General features: G+C 41.8%; 1 pseudogene; it reads right to left on the reverse strand.

The window, feature by feature from the left end:
* Nucleotides 1-11,254: 11,254 nt before the first annotated feature.
* LOC111535930 lies at nt 11,255-11,347 on the reverse strand (annotated as a pseudogene).
* Nucleotides 11,348-12,925: the final 1,578 nt, after the last annotated feature.

Consider the following 12,925-nt stretch of genomic DNA (forward strand, 5'->3'; position numbering starts at 1 on the left):
TGTCTGCGGCTCGTCCTGCTACATTAGGACTTTCAGAATAACAGTGATGACAGTGGACATCCCTGTCATGTTCCGGATCTTACAGGCAAGGCTTTAAGTTTTTCCCCTTTCAGTATAATACTAGATGCAGGTCTATTGTATATGACTTTTATTATGTCAAGGTATGTTTTTTCTATCCCCGGATATTGAGGGTTTCTATCATGAGGAAATGTTGAATTTCATCAAATGCTTTTTCAGCATCAACTGAAATGGAAGATTTTTATTTCAAACTGAAACTGAAGGATTTTATCCTTCACTCTGTTGACAGGCTATATCACATTGATTGGTTTATGTATGTTGAGCCATCCTTGAATCCCAGGGATAAATCCCAGTTGGTCATGATGAATGATCTTTCTAATGTATTGTTGAATTTAGTTTGCTAGTATTTTGTTGAGGATTTTTTTTTTCTTTGAGATGGAGTCTCGCTCTGTCACCCCCGCTGCAGTGCAGTGGCGTGATCTTGGCTCACTGAAAGCTCTGCCTCCCAGGTTCAGGCCATTCTCCTGCCTCAGCCTCCCAAGTAGCTGGGACTACAGGTGCGTGCCACCATGCCCAGCTAATTTTTTTGTGTGTTTAGTAGAGATGGGGTTTCACCATGTTAGCCAGGATGGTCTTGATCTCCTGACCTCCCGCCTCAACCTCCCAAAGTACTGGGATTACAGGTGTGAGTCACTGCGCCCGGCTGAGGATTTTTGCATCAATGGTCATCAGAGATATTAGCCTGAGACTGAGTCTTGTTCTGTCGCCCAGGCTGAAGTGCAGTGACGCGATCTCAGCTCACTGCAACCTCCGCCTCCCAGGTTCTAGTGATTCTCCTGCCTCAGCCTCCTGAGTAGCTGGGATTACAGGCATGCGTCACCACGCCCAGCTTATTTTTGTATTTTTAGTAGAGACAGGGTTTCCCTATGTCAGCCAGTCTGGTCTCAAACTCCTGACCTCAGGTGATCTGCCTGCCTCAGCCTCCCAAAATGCTGGGATTACAGGCGTGAGCCACTGCGCCTGGCCAAATCTTTTTTTTCTTTTTTTTATTTTGAGAGTCTTGCTCTGTTGCCCAGGCTGGAGTGCAGTGGCATGATCTCGGCTCACTACCACCTCGGCCTACCAGGTTCAAGCAATTCTCCTGCCTCAGCCTCCTGAGTAGCTGGGATTACAGGCATGCACCACCACACCCAGCTAATTTTTGTACTTTTAGTAGAGACAGGGTTTCACCATGTTGGTCAGGCTGGTCTCAAACTCCTGACCTTGTGATCTGCCCGCCTAGGCCTCCCAAAGTGCTGGGATTACAGGCATGAACCACCGTGCCTGGCCGTGGTTTTTCTTTTATTGTGTCTTTAATCCGTTTTGAATTGACATTTTTGTCTGGTTTTGGTATCAGAGTAATGCCAATCTCATAGAGCGAATTTAGAAGTATTCCCTCCTCCTCGATTTTTTGGAATGGTTTGAGTAGGATCGATATTAGTTCTTCTTTAAATGTTTGGTAGAATTCAGCAGTGAAGCCATTGGGTCCTGGGCTTTTCTTTACTGGGAGACTTTTTATTACAGCTTTGATCTCATTACTTGCTTTTGTGCTGTTTGGGTTTGGGGTTTCTCCCTGATTCAATCTTGGTAGGCTGTGTGTGTCTAGGAATTTGTCCATTTATTCCAGATTTTCCAATGTATTGGCATATAGTTGCTCATAGTAGCCTCTAATGATCCTTTGAATTTCTGTAGTATGAGTTTTAATACCTCCTTTTTCATTTCTGGTTTTATTTTGTTTTCTCTTTTTTTCTTAGTTACTCAGGCTAAATGTTTGTCAATTTTCTTTAACTTTTCAAAAACTATATTTAACTTTATATAAAACTTTAATTTTCAAAAACTATATTTTTGTTTCATTGATCTTTTGTATTGTTTTCTTCATCTCAATTTCTTTTCTTTTCTTTTTTTTATTATACTTTAAGTTCTAGGGTACATGTGCATAGCGTGCAGGTTTGTTACATATGTATACTTGTGCCATGTTGGTGTGCTGCACCCATCAACTCGTCAGCACCCATCAATTCATCATTTATATCAGGAATAACTCCCAATGCAATCCCTCCCCCCTCCCCCCTCCCCATGATAGGCCCCGATGTGTGATGTTCCCCTTCCCGAGTCCAGGTGATCTCATTGTTCAGTTCCCACCTATGAGTGAGAACATGCGGTGTTTGGTTTTCTCTTCTTGTGATAGTTTGCTAAGAATGATGGTTTCCAGCTGCATCCATGTCCCTACAAAGGACGCAAACTCATCCTTTTTTATGGCTGCATAGTATTCCATGGTGTATATGTGCCACATTTTCTTAATCCAGTCTGTCACAGATGGACATTTGGGTTGATTCCAAGTCTTTGCTGTTGTGTCTTTTCTTTTTTTTTTTAAGACGGAGTCTCACTCTGTCGCCCAGGCTGGAGTGCAGTGGCGCGATCTCAGCTCACTGCAAGCTCCGCCTCCCGGGTTCACGCCATTCTCCTGCCTCAGCCTCCCGAGTAGCTGGGACTACAGGCGCCCGCCACCTTGCCCGGCTAGTTTTTTTGTATTTTTTAGTAGAGACGGGGTTTCACCGTGTCAGCCAGGATGGTCTCGATCTCCTGACCTTGTGATCCACCCGTCTCGGCCTCCCAAAGTGCTGGGATTACAGGCTTGAGCCACCGCGCCTGGCCTTCATCTCAATTTCATTTATTTCTGCTCTGAACTTCACTATTTCTTTTCTTCTACTAATTTTGGGTTTGATTTGCCCTTGCTTTTCTAGTTCATTGAGATGCATCATTAGATTATTTATTTGGAGTTTTTCCTCTTATTTGGATGCAGGCACTTAGAGCTATAAACTTTCCTCTGAGTACTGCTTTTGCTGTATCCCGTAGGATTTGATAGGTTGTGTTTCCATTATCATTTGTTTCAAGACATTTTTCCGTTTCCTTCTTAACTTCTTCATTAATCCACTGGTCATTCAGGAGCATATTGTTTAATTTCCCTGTATTTGTATAGTTTCCAAAATTCCTTTTGTTTTTAATTTCTAGTCTTATTCCATTGTGGTCAAAGAATATGCTTGATATTATTTCAATTTTTGAATTTTTTAAGACTTGTTTTATAACCTAAGATATAGTCTATCCTTGAGAATCATCCATGTGCTAAGGAAAAGAATGTGTATTCTGCAGCTCTTAAATGAAATGTTCTGTAAATATCTATTAGATCCATTTGGTCTACAGTGCAGATTAAGTTTGATGATTATTTGTTGATTTTCTGTCTGAAAGGTCTGTCCATTGCTGAAAATGGGGGTGTTGAGGTCTCCAGTTATTATTGTTTTGGGACCTGTCTCTTTCTTTAGCTCTAATAATATTTGATTTATATGTCTGGGTGCTCTAGTGTTGGATGCATATATATTTAAAATTGTTATATCCTCTTGCTGAATTGACCCCTTTGTCACTACATGGTGACCTTTTTTGTCTCTTCTTTCGGTTTTTGTCTTGAAATCTATTTTGACTGATGTAAGTATGGTGAATCCTGCTCTTTTTTGGTTTCCATTAGCACGGAACATCTTTTTCCATCCCTTTATTTTCAGTCCATGTGTTTTTATAGATGAAGTGTGTTTCTTGTAGCAACAGATCAATGGGTCTTGTTTGTTCATCCATTCAGCTGCTCTGTGTCTTTTGATTGGAGAATTTAGCCTATTTACATTCAATGTTATTATTGATAAGTAAGGACTTATTCCTGCCATTTTGTTATTTGTTCTCTGATTGTTTTGTGGTCTACTCTTCCTTCTTTCATTCCTGTATTCTTCTAGTGAATGTGATTTTCTCTGGTGATATGACCTAATGTCTCTATGTTTTTTTATCCATTGTATGTTTTTCAGTTTGAGGTTACCATAAGTCTTGCAAATAATAACTTATAACCCATTATCCTACCTGATAACAACTTGACACTACACACTTAAAGGAACAAACAAGCAAAACAAAACAAAACAAAACAAAACAGAACTAATAAAAACTCTACACATTAACTTCATCCCCACTGCTTTTTAACTTTTTATTGTTTATATTTACCTGTTATTGTATTGACTATGTCTTGATGAGTTGTTGTAGTTGTTATTTTTGATTGGTTCATCATTTTGTCTTTCTACCTAGTATAAGAATAGTTTACACACCACAGTTACAGTGTTATAATATTCTGTGTTTTTCTGTGTACTTACTATTACCAGTCAGTTTTGTACCTTCAGGTGATTATTGCTCATTAATGTCCTTTTTTCTTCCTGATTGAAGTACTCCCTTTAGCATTTCTTGTAGGACAAGTCTGGTGTTGATGAAATCCCTCAGCTTTTGTTTGCCTGGGAAAGTCTTTATTTCTCCTTCATGTTTGGAAGGATATTTTCATCAAATATACTATTCTAGGGTTATAGTGTTTTTCCTTCAGCACTTTAAATGTGTCATGCCACTCTCCTGATCTGTAAGGTCTCCACTGCTCCCAAATGTATTGGAGCTTCATTCAATGTTATTTGTTTCTTTTATCTTGCCGTTTTTAGGATCCTTTCTTTATCCTTGACCTTTGGGAGTTTGATTATTAAATGCCTTGAGGTAGTCTTTGGGTTAAATCAGTGTGGTGTTCCACAACCTTCTTGTACTTGGGTATTGATATCTTTCTCTAGGTTTGGCAAGTTGTCTTGTTATCATCTTGTTCAATAAACTTTCTACCCCTATATCTTTCTCTACCTCCTCCTCAAGGCCAATAACTCTTAGATTTGCCCTTTTGAGGCTATCTTCTAGATCCTGTAGGTATGCTTCCTTGTTTTTTATTTTTTCTTTTGTCTTCTCTGACTGTGTATTTTCAATTAGCCTGTCTTTAAGCTCACTAATTCTTTTGTCTGCTTGATCAGTTCTGCTAATAAAAGACTGTGATGCATTCTTTAGTATGCCAATTGGATTTTTTAACTCCAGAATTTCAGCTTGGCGCTTTCAAATTATTTCAGTCTCTTTTTAAAATTTATCTGATAGAATTCTGAATTCCCTCTCTGTGGTACCTTAAATTTTTTCTTTGTGGTTCTTGTAGACTCATAGGGATGCTGCCTTGATGGTCTTGGACAAGATCTGGGAGAATTCTCTGCATTTCCAGGCAGAGAATCTTGTTCCCTTCCTTTACTTTCTCCCAAACATAGTCTCTCTCCCTGTTCTGAGCCACCTAAATTTAGGGTGGGGTGACACAAGCACCCCTGTGGCCACCACCACTATGACTGCACTGGGTCAGACCTGAAGCTAGCACAGCGCTGGGTCTCACCCAAGGCCTGCTGCAACCTGTCCCTGGCTACTGCGTATGTTTGCTCAAGGTCCTGGGGCTCCACAGTCAGCAGGTGGCAAAGCCAGCCAAGTCTGTGTCCTTCCCTTCAGGGCGGTGAGGTCCCCAAAGTCCCAGGTGGGTCCAGAAGTTCCATCTAGGAGTCAGGGACTAGAGTCAAAAACCTTAGATGTTTACCTGGTGTTCTATTGTGTTGTAGCTGATCCAGCACTCAAACCACACCATTCAGCCCTTCCCACTCTTCTCTACCCTTTCCAAAGGGAGAGGAGGTTCACCCCATAGCCATTGCCACCCCAGGCCACAAGGAGTACTGCCAGATTATTGCAGATGTTCCCTTAAAGCCCAACGTCTCTTAAGTCAGCTTGTCATGCATGCTGCCTGGCCTGGGATTCATGCATGCTTCAGGCCAGTGGGCTTCCCTCTGGCCCAGAGCAGGTCCAGAAATACCATCCAAGAATCAAGTCCTAGAATTGGGGATCCCAAGAGCCCACTTGGTGCTCTACCCCCTATGGCAATGTTAGCATGTAAGGTGCAACACAAAGTCCCCTTTACTTTTCCCTCTGCTTTTCTCAAGCAAAAGGAGTTTTGTCCCATAGCCACCACAGCTAGTAATGTGCTGAGTCTCACCTAAAGCCAGGAAGTCTCAGAGGTTCACTCAAAGACTTTAATGTAGTACCTGGGTATTGCTGCTGGTTATTCAAGGCCCAAGGGATCTTCAGTTAGCAGGTGATGAATGCTGCCAGTACTGGATCCTTTCCTTCAAGGAAGTGGGTTCTCTTCTGGCCCAGGGTGTGTCTAGAAATGTCATCTGGGAGGTAGAACCTGGAACAGGGACCTCACAACTCTGACCAGTGCCCTATCCTGCCATGGCTGAGCTGTTATCCTAGATGCAAAACACAAGTCCTCCCCACTCTTCCCTCTCCTCTCAAGTGGAAGGAAGGGGTCTCTTTTGGAGCCATGAGCCATGAAGCCTAGGGTTAGGGGAGGGGTGATGCCAGCACTCCCTTAGCCACTGCAGCTAGTGTCTCAGTATGGCACGTGCCCCCATAGTCCACTGTCTCTGGGTTTAATTCAGCGCTAGGACTCACGACGAGTTGCAGTCCTAATGGCCTAGAATGTTCTTCAAGTTTACTTGGAGACACAGAGTGCTATAGTCCTCATTGGCGAGGTTTGTGAAAACTCAAGTTCCAAACACTGAGACTGGTGATTCCCCTCTGGCTAAGGCTACTTTAAATGCTCCCTCCATGTGCAGGCATCAACTGAGTTTGATCTGGGTTTCCTTTCTGCTCTAACAGGACAGCACTGAGTTCAATGCCTCACAATTGCTGTGTTCTCCCTCCCCCAGCACCAGAAGATGCTCTTCCCACCAGGCCATTGCTGCTGGGGGTGGGGAGGGGTGGCGTACGCAATTCCAGGCTGTTTTTTAATCTCTTCAGTGCCTCTTTTGGCAATATGAACATGAGGGTTCACCTGATTTTTGGTTCTTATGGTGTTTCTTCTGTGTAGGTAGTTGTTACCTTGGTGTCCTTGTGGGGGCAGAGTATGATCGGTGGAGCTTTCTATTCTGCCATCTTGCTTTGCCCTCCCCCAGCTTTTGTCTGTCAGGATTCTCGCTAAGTGGCCTTCCTTTCCTGGCAACTCTCAAATCACCGTGGGAGCCTACCATTTAACAATAAATACATTATAAACAGCAATAAGCCAGGCACATTGGCTCACACCTATATTCCCAGCACTTTGGGAGACTGAGGCAGTAAAATTGCTTGAGCCCAGGAGTTTGAGACCAGCCTGGGTACCATAGCGGGACCCCACCTATAAAAAAATTTAAAAATTAGTCAGGCCTGGTGGTGTGTGCCTATAGTCCCAGCTACTCTGGAGGCTGAGGTGGGAGGATCACTTGAGCTCAGGAGGTAGAGTGCAGTGAGCCGGGATCACACCACTGCACTCCAGCTTGGGCAACAGAGTAAGACCTTGTCTCAAAAAAAAAAAAAAAAAAATGACAAAAGTATTACACTGAAAATCTGTAGTGCTAGAAATAATAGTAACAGTTAACTTTTTTTTTTTTTTGAGACAGTCTCGCTCTGTCACCCAAGCTAGAGTGTAGTGGTGTGATCTCAGCTCACTACAACCTCCAACTCCTGGATTAAAGAGATTCTCATGCCTCAGACTCCCGAGTACCTGGGATTTCAGGTGTGCACCAGCCCAGCTAACTTTTTTTTTTTTTTTTAAGTAGAGACAAGGTTTCACCATGTTGACCAGGCTGGTCTCAAATCCCTACCTCAAGTGATCCGCCCGCCTTGGCCTCCCAGAGTGCTGGGATTACAGGCATGAGCCACGAGCCAAGAAATAATAAATTTTATTTATTTATTTATTGATTGATTGATTGATTGATTGATTGTGAAGGAGCTTTGCTCTTGTCGCCCAGGTTGGAGTGCAACAGCACAATCTCAGCTCACTGCAACCTCTGCTTCCCAGGTTCAAGCGATTCTCCTGTCTCAGTCTCCCGAGTAGCTGAAATTACAGGCACCTGCCACCAAGCCTGGCTAATTTTTTGTATTTTTAGTAGAGATGGGGTTTCACCATGTTGGCTAGGCTGGTCTCGAACTCCTGACCTCAGGTGATCCACCCACCTCGGCCTCCCAAAGTGCTGGAATTACAGGTGTGAGCCTCCACGCCCGGCCCATAAATTTTAATTCTATAAAAATTACACATATGCTATCTAAGTTATGACAGATCTTACATGCATTGGAATTGATATATAAGCACATGTACATATATATTTTAATCTACTTTCATACACTCTGACAATCACAGAAACTAAATCTGAATGATGACAAATACCACGTTTGGTCATTAGTATTAATGTGCTATTCAGATCTGTACGTGTGTATAAGTACCTTCATTCATAACCCATCTATACAGGTACATATAAGCAAGGCTCACTTTTCACTGCAATGCATTTCTGGATATTGTGTTGTAAATGGTATCATGATAAAGTGGATTCTGTTTTTCCAAGGCTGTAACTGAGGGTTTGCTCCTGACAAAGAACTTGTCTTCAAATAAATAATTGCTACAACTAACCATATGTCATTAAAAAAGAAATGCTTCAAAATAAACTTCTTCAAAAATTAAAACAATGAACTTCATTTAGTCATGTAATAGTTATAAAGGACCTTTATGTTTTAGACATACATTTTCTCTGTCCTGTAACTTGTACATAAATGTTCTGTGAAATTTATCTTACAAGGGTCCTTGAGATACATGTAGCACAGGACACAGAAAACCCAAGTCTATCATACATTATACTAAAATAAGTAATGTAGATGTAATAAGCATTAAATATTTAACAATTGTGTTTACCTTCTTAGAATTCTGAAAGGATTTTATAGGGTCATCTTGACACAGGGCTCTAAAATTCTCCCCAAGGAAGTTTGCAATAAAGCTTCCTGTTCTTTTTTATAAACTTCCTTGAGCACCAAGCATGGCACCCAAACCTTTCAGTAAACAAAGATTTCTTTAGGAGCTAGGCCAAAGCTTTGAACACTGAAGGAGATGCTTTCACTGCAAAAAAAAAACTGGGCTACTGCCAGACCCCTGCTCAGCCTCACATCTCTCAGAATCTATAGCCTGTGAAGTCCTCCAGTAGGTTCACATTTTCCACAAACTGCCTCTCAGCCCTTATACCTTAGAGGCAGCTGCAGTCTGGCTTTATATATCCAACTAGGGCAAGACGCACCTAAGAACCACACCACTGCCCCTACCACCAATCACTCTGCAGAGCCAAGGTGAGAAAATGTACTGGTCAGGCCACTGCCTGGATCCTTCTACACCTAGCAATGTAAGGAACACCAATAAAACAGCAACTCCTGCCTCCAGGTCCAAATACATCTAAATGTGGGGAGACCTGAGAGCCCCCTGTTTATCAGAAAATAGCAGGACTAACCATCTAACCAAATTTGTGATGAGCCGAACCCACCATACCTCATTCACATCCCTGTTTTCCTCTGTCGTAATTCAACATGTAAGCATCCAGTTTGACATACCTGCTTTGTGACCTTGGGCAGATCACTTGAGTTCTGTGTCTGTCTGCTCATCTGTAAAATTAAGGTCTACTCTTCATGAGGTTTTCCGAAGGTTAAAGGAAATAATCTATGCAAAGCCCTGTTAGATTAATATCATTATTATTAAGTTATGTTTAATTATTATTGTTGTTCTTGTCCTCTAACTGCATTCCCATATTGCTCTGTGCTTCTTCTCCCTGAACTAGACCGCCCACTTTTTTTTTTTTTTTTTTTTTTTGAGAGGGAGTTTTGCTCTTGTTGCCCAGGCGGGAGTACAATGGTGGGATCTCGGGTCACTGCAACCTCTGCCTCCCAAGCAATACTTCTGCCTCAGCCTCCCGAGTAGCTGGACTTACAGGCATGTGCCACCATGCCCGGCTAATTTTGCACTTTAGTAGAGACGGGGTTTCTCCATGTTAGTCAGGCTGGTGTCGAACTCCCGACCTCAGGTGATCTGCCTGCCTTGGCCTCCCAAAGTGCTGGGATCACAGGTGTGAGCCACCATGCCTGGCCCTGACCTCCCACTTCTACCTTCACTCCTTACATGCTTCGGCTGTGCCTCCTGGAACACTATTCCATGATTAACAAACTCTTCTGCCATCCACAAACTCATCCCTGAATATCCACGTTTCTAGGTTTCCCATGAGGACAGAGCTTCCTTTACAGCCCTTTCTAGTGAAAGTGATCTATACCAACACACCGCATGTACTGCATAGGGAGGAGGTAAGGTAGGTATCCTCTTCCAGCCACACTGCACCTTTCAAACCATTCCTCCTCCACCCTCAGGCAAAACCCCCTGATCCTTCTTCCTCTGAGTTTCATGATATTTGGTTACACCTTGACTCCACCTCTTTGCTGTCCTGTACTCATTCATCAAAGATGCTGGCATCTGGTTCACAGCCTTTCTTCTCACTCCTACCCCCAGGGGTGTTAAGCACTGCAAGAGAAAGTCACATAGATGAACAGGTTGGTACCACTCTGAATTCGTGGTCACCAACATCAAGTGGACCTTCAATATTTCTGGGGATTCCTGTCATATTTTCAACTCACTCTCTCATTTTCCCAAATGATACTTCTCAATCTTCTTTATTTTCCTTAAAACTCCAACTCCTCAGCTGCCCCAAAGAACTCACCTCTTAAAGATAAGATAGAAGTCTCCAGATGGAAACAAACTTCCTACTACCAAACTAGAAATGTATTCACAGCCATCCTTTTCTGCTGTTAAAATGAAAGATATCCCTCTTCCAATCTAGGTGTAATTCCTCCATGTGCATTGTAGAGCCCATTCATGTACAGGTCTCCTCACTAGCCATACTCAACCTATTATTACCTCTTTCCCATTTTCAACCTCTCACTCTCTACTGGCCCCTTTCTCTTGGCTTTTTCAAAGGAAGTACATGAATATTCCAACATTATATAACATCCAAACAACACAGAAGCATAATGACAACCATAATAGCTAATGTTTACTGAGGACTTACCATGTACCAGGAACTGTTGCAAGTGCGTTGAGGTATTAACACATTTAATTCTCAGAATTACTTATAAAGTATATACTATTAGTATTTTCTCTTTTTTGAATTAAGAAACTGAGGAAAAGGAAGTAACTTCCCCAAGATTAACCAGATATGAAATACCAGAATCCGGATTTGAGCTCAACTAGTCACAACACTGTGCTCTCTAAATGACCACATTTAAAGTGCCCCTGCTGTGTCCTGCCCCGTCCTGCCCCACTCCACCTCATTCTCCCTCCCCTCCTTAACTCTTCCCTTCCTTCCCCATAGGTAATGACTGGCAATAATTTTGTGTGTATATTGTGTGTACATTTGTGTGTGTATCTTTCCAGAAATTTTTGGCACATTTATATACACAGTACATACATGCTTTTTATCTCTATCCGTTCAGAGAAACTTCTCTATTAACAAACTATAGAAGTGACTCCTGAAAGTATAGTCTTACACACATGCTCTTAAATTGATACATAATATTTGTATAAATTTATAGGGTATATGTGGTATTTCATTGCATGCATAGAATGTGTATTAATGAAGTCAGGGTATTTAGAGTATCCATCACCTCGAGTCTTTATCATTTCTATGTGTTGGGAACATTTAAAGTCCTCTCTTCTTGCTATTTGAAATGTACAATGCATTGTTGCAAACTATGGTCACCCTACTCTGCTATCAAACATTATAACTTATTTATTCTATGTAATTGTATGATTGTACCCATTAACCAATCTTTCTTCATCAACCCCCCACCCACATACACTTCCCACCCCCTCTGGTTTCTATCATTCAACTCTCTACCCCCAAGAGATCAGCTTTTTTAGTTCCCACAGATTAGTAAGAACATGTGATATTTGTCGTTTCATCCCTGCCTTATTTCACTTAACATAATGACCACACATGTTGCTGCAAATGACAGGATTTCATTTTTATGGCTGAATAGTATTCCATTGTGTGTAAATATCACATTTTCTTTATTCATTTGCCTGTTAATGAGCATTTAGGTTGATTCTGCATCCTGGCTGTTATGAATACTGCTACAATAAACACGGGGGTGCAAGTATCTTTTGGTTATACTGATTTCTTTACTTTTGGATAAATACTCAATCGTGAGATTGCTGGATCATATGGTGGTTCTATGTTTAGTTTTTTGAGAAATCTCCATGCTGCGTCCCATAGTGGCTGTACTAATTTACATTCCCACCAACGGTGCGTATGATTTCCCTTTACTCTGCATCCTCACCAACATCTGTTATTTGCTTTTTAATAACAGCCACCCTAACTGGGGTCAGACGATATCTAATTGTGGTTTTGATTTGCATTTCCCTGATAATTAGTGACGTTGAGCATTTTTTACATATCTTTTGGCCATGTGTGTCTTCTTTTTTTTTTTTTTATTATACTTTAAGTTCTAGGGTACATGTGCATAACGTGCAGGTTTGTTACATATGTATATATGTGCCATGTTGGTGTGCTGCACCCATCAACTCGTCAGCACCCATCAATTCATCATTTATATCAGGTATAACTCCCCAGTGCAATCCCTCCCCCCTCCCTCCTCCCCATGACAGGCCCTGGTGTGTGATGTTCCCCTTCCCGAGTCCAAGTGATCTCATTGTTCAGTTCCCACCTATGAGTGAGAACATGCGGTGTTTGGTTTTCTCTTCTTGTGATAGTTTGCTAAGAATGATGGCTTCCAGCTGCATCCATGTCCCTACAAAGGACGCAAACTCATCCTTTTTATGGCTGCATAGTATTCCATGGTGTATATGTGCCACATTTTCTTAATCCAGTCTGTCACTGATGGACATTTGGGTTGATTCCAAGTCTTTGCTATTGTGAATAGTGCTGCAATAAACATACGTGTGCATGTGTCTTTGTAGTAGCATGATTTATAATCCTTTGAGTATATACCCAGTAGTGGGATGGCTGGGTCATATGGTACATCTAGTTCTAGATCCTTGAGGAATTGCCATACTCTTTTCCATAATGGTTGAACTAGTTTACAATCCCACCAACAGTGTAAA

This window comes from Piliocolobus tephrosceles, chromosome 12 (assembly GCF_002776525.5).
Source record: "Piliocolobus tephrosceles isolate RC106 chromosome 12, ASM277652v3, whole genome shotgun sequence".
In the NCBI taxonomy this organism is placed as follows: Eukaryota; Metazoa; Chordata; class Mammalia; order Primates; family Cercopithecidae; genus Piliocolobus; species Piliocolobus tephrosceles.